The following is a 4,464-nucleotide window of genomic DNA, read 5'->3' as shown; positions in this document are numbered from 1 at the left end:
AAGGTAAAAAAAATAAAAAAAAAAAGGAAACGTCTTGGAAACAACTAACAAAATACCGAACATCACCTGCAACCGTAGAAGAACGAACAGAACTATTTAGAGATGTTAAGCAGAAGACAATATCCAAAGTTGAAATACATCGAAAGCTACAGCGAGAAGCTTACAACCGTTAGTATCTTTCGGACACAATTAAAAGTACTTAACTTACTACTGCTGTTATTAAGAATATATTCATTATCTTCTATAGTAAATTGTGTTATTCTAAAACTTTTTCTAAGATGCAATGGACTGTCTAAATTTACTCTTTCTAACTCCATTTTTATATTAAAAAATCACTTTAATGGTAGAACAATTTTACTTGTCTAAAGTGAAGAAGAGAATTTTCTCGATAAAATTATTTCTATACCAGAGAATGTTCATCGTCCTATGTTGTTGCAGAAAGTGACGACAGAGGGCTTGGAAAGTGCCTCTCACCTTCTCCAATAAAATAAAGAACTTGTTTTGACGTGTCCACATTTCATCCTTCGACTTAACGAGTCATCTGCTCAACCTAGATGATCTTCGAACTCAAGCACTCCCTGCAAGGTGAACCAGAGCAGGAAACTAGATAAGATCAATCTGGAGAGTTAAGAACATAAAAAAAATTTTGTCCTAGTATCTGTACTTAACTGTGGGGGGATTCATAATGTCAGTATAACGAGGGCCTTAAAAATAAGAACACTAAAATTGGGAATTTAAAAGTAATGATTTATTATTATAATTTTCTTTGTCTAAAGCGAAGGAGTGTGAGATAGCATATTCTATTTTTATTTTGTTATGGATTCCTTTACCGTTCGTTTATTATTCATTCTATCGTTTAGTTAAGCTCTGGATTTTTATTTACTCTTAAACGATAACTCACCTTCTACCTAATCGCACCAATTTTTAACTTATATGAGTTATGAGACTGACATCAGTTTCCTATATCAGTGACGTACAGATATTAATATTGGTAAAGAGTATGTACATGATTTGTTGTTTAATTATTCCAGATTAACCGGTCTTAGAAATCGAACTTCGTTAAGCTAAACTAGAACCGAAAGATAAAGTCGAATAAATAAGAAAATGTTTTTTCCTTGTACTGTATCTTTACTTAAACTGTGAAGGATGTCAGTATAACGTTAAAAGTAAGGACTTCAAATTTTAAACTGATTAATGAAATCATTTTTTTTTCTAAAAGGGAAGGAGTGTGAAATAGAAAGTTTCATTTTATTTCGTTTTGGATTTGATTATTTATAATTCATTCTATCATCATTTAGTTAATCTGTAAATTTGTAATTTACATTTTAGTTATTCACAATAAATTTGAATTATGAAACCGACACCAGTTTTCATAGCGATAAGTTATAGATGTTAATGTCTTTAATAAGTATATAAATAATGATCACTATTTCAAATCTCCCCATCCAATTAATTAGAGCAGTTTAGGTGGTCTTTGGACTTCCCGTAACCTGAATAGGAGCAGAAGGTAGAGAAGCTGAAGATCGGAGAACACTACGCTTTTTCTTTGTAAGGTATATGTACTTAAACTGGGCAGGATTCATGGTGTCAGTATAATGAGGTCATTAATAGTAAGGATACTAAAATTGGGAATTTATAAGTAGTGATTAATGTAATCACTTTCTTTTTCGAAAGAGGAAGGAATATGAGGTAGCAAATCCTATTTTTATTTCGTTATGGTTTTTCTTTTCTGTTCATTTATTATTCTTTCTATTGTTTAATTAATCTGTATCATTTGTTTTACGCTACTTCGCATTCTAATCAGTTGCGGTATTTAAAGTTTCTAAAAGTTATGAGACTGACACCAGTTTCCATTACCGGTCACTTGCAGATATTTATGTTGCAAAAGTGTGTAAATGTTAATATGAACTTTTAATGTTTTGAATAAGGACTTTGTCATTAGTTTCAATAACTTTTCTCACGTGTGATAGTGTTCTTGTTGTTATTCGATGTTTTAAGTTTTATACATGTTTTTCTTCCGTTCATTTTCCTGTTTGTTTATAGAAATATTAAACTGTTATTAATGGTATATTGTTCTTTCGTATTAGTGGGAAGTTCTGGTCATGGGCTCATTCATAAACTGTATGCAAGCTATTTGATAGTTTACAAGGGGTCAAACAAGGACTTTTTGAAAACAAAATACTTAACATCACCGGCAACCGTAGTTGAACGAACAGACCTATCTATAAATGTTATACAGAAGACAATATCCAACGTTGAAAAACACTGGAAGCTACAGCGACAAGCTTACTCCCATTAGTCTCTTTCGGACAAAAGTAGGTAAGTCACTACTATCGCTAATACATCAATTGTATTCTGTAGTAAATTTTATTCTAATACTGAATGGACTATTCAAAGTTACTACTTGTCTTACTCCATTTTTATATATATTATATCATGTTAATTATATGACAATTTTACGTGTCTAAAATAAATATTTTCTCTAGTGAAAATTCTGTCGACACCAGAGGAAATGCTCATCGTCCTCTGCCGTTGCAGAAAATTTCAATGGCGCAAGAAGACTTTGAGATTGCGACCCCCCCCTCCATCAAAATAAAGGACTTATTCTGGTGTGTACACTTCTCATCCTTCGACGTAACATACCGATGAGTCATCTACGTCCTCTACTTTAACGTAAGTGGTCTCTGAACTCGAGCACTTCATGTAAAGTGAACCAGAACAGGAAAGTAGAGAAGAAGATTCAAGAACATGAATTATTTCTCTTTGTAAGGTATCTGTACTGAAACTGTAAAGGATTCATAATGTCAGTGTAATGAGGCAGTTAAAAGTAAGGATAGGAAAATTGGGAATTTAGGAGTGATTAATGTAATCACTTCGGTTTTCGAAAGGAGTGTGAAGTAGCAAACTACTTTGTTTTGTTATGGTTTTGTTTACAGTTAATTTATTCTTTCTATCGTTTAGTTTATCTGTCAATTTTTACTTTACACTTAAACGCTAACTCACTTCCTAGCTAATCCCATTAGCTTTTATATTCTACGAGTTATCAGACTGATATCAGTTTCCCCATATCGGTTACGTACAGATATTAATGTTGGTAAAGAGTATGTATATAGTGATCACATAAATTAATCTGTTCTAACTACTTAATTAATTATTGCAGCTTAGCTTGTCTTTGAACTCGAGGATTTCCCGTAACTTGAGCCGGAAGGTAGAGAAGTTGGAGATTGAAGAATATGAACGAATTTTCTTTGTAAGGTATATGTATTTAAACTAGGCAGGATTCATGATGTCAGTATAACGAGGTCGTTAAAACTAAGGATAGGAAAACTGGGAATTTAGGAGTGATTAATGTAATCACTTCATTTTTTCGAAATGGGCAAGGAGCGTGAGGTAGCAAGCTTTATTTTTATTTCTTTGTGGTTTTGTTTTCAGTTCACTTTATTATTCTTTCTATTGTTTAGTTAATCTGTGAAATTTTAGTTTACACTTAAACGCTAACTCACCTTCTAGCTAATTACGTCATTTAAAGTTTATAAGAGTTATGAGACTGACATCAGTTTCCCTATCTGTGACTTGTAAATAATAATGTTGGTAAAGAGTGTAAATAATGTTAAAATGCATCTTTAATCTCTTAAATATAAACCCTGTCATGAGCTTCAATAAGTTTGCTCACGAGAGATAGTGGAGAAGTGTCTGTTATTAGATATTTTGTAGTTTTGTGCATATGTTTTCTTTTTCTAACTCCCTTTATTTATTGAAATATTAATCCTGATATTAGTGGCATATTCTTTCATGTTAGTACGAGGTCCTCACCACTTGCATATCCATAAGGTCTATACGAACTACTTAATAGTTTATAAGGGTTCAAAGAACGACGTTTTGAAAACAACCAACGAACACAACTATTTCAAGACGTTATACAGAAGACAAGATACAATGTTGATAAACTAGTAACGGTAAGTCACAACTAAAAGTAGTTAACTTGCAAATTATATTATTATGGATACATCCATTATCTTCTGCAGTAAATAATTTTACTCTAAAATTTATTTTAAATTGAATTGGACTATCCAAACTCGCTGGTTGTGATTGTTTTTTTTTCTCCAGTTATAATTCCTTGACACCATTCTTATCTTCCTAGACATTTTCACAAAATTAAATGCTGCAAGAAGGCTTGGAGATTTGCCCAACAAAATAAACAACTAATTCTGGTGTATCCACATCTCATCCTTCGACATAACATGCTAATGACTTTTGTCTTCTGCTCAACCTGGCTGATCTCTGAACTCAAACTTTCTGTAAGTTGAGCTATAACAGGAAAGAAAAGATGAAGCTTAAGATTCAAGAATATAACTTATTTTTACTTGTAAGGTTTCTGAAACTGTAAAGGATTCAGTGTTAGCATACTGAGGGCGTTAAAAGTAACGATACGAAAATTGGAAGTTTAGGAATGATTAATGTAAT

The 4,464-nt window shown here is 32.1% G+C and overlaps 1 long non-coding RNA gene across 3 annotated transcripts; it reads left to right on the top strand.

Annotated features, from left to right (window-relative positions):
* Positions 1–23: 23 nt before the first annotated feature.
* Positions 24–4,358, top strand: LOC111085654. Of its 3 annotated transcripts, none has more exons than XR_002610463.1 (8): positions 24–168; positions 439–585; positions 1,458–1,548; positions 2,088–2,319; positions 2,487–2,770; positions 3,161–3,255; positions 3,800–3,956; positions 4,142–4,358. It is a non-coding gene; the product is annotated as an uncharacterized LOC111085654 (long non-coding RNA). The 3 variants fall into 3 exon arrangements; XR_002610462.1 differs by having other exon boundaries at positions 1,458–1,553; positions 2,487–2,673; XR_002610461.1 differs by having other exon boundaries at positions 1,458–1,553.
* Positions 4,359–4,464: the final 106 nt, after the last annotated feature.

The sequence above is a fragment of the Limulus polyphemus genome, unplaced genomic scaffold (genome assembly GCF_000517525.1).
Source record: "Limulus polyphemus unplaced genomic scaffold, Limulus_polyphemus-2.1.2 Scaffold533, whole genome shotgun sequence".
Classification (NCBI taxonomy): Eukaryota; Metazoa; Arthropoda; class Merostomata; order Xiphosura; family Limulidae; genus Limulus; species Limulus polyphemus.
This window is presented reverse-complemented; position numbering and strand designations above follow the sequence as displayed.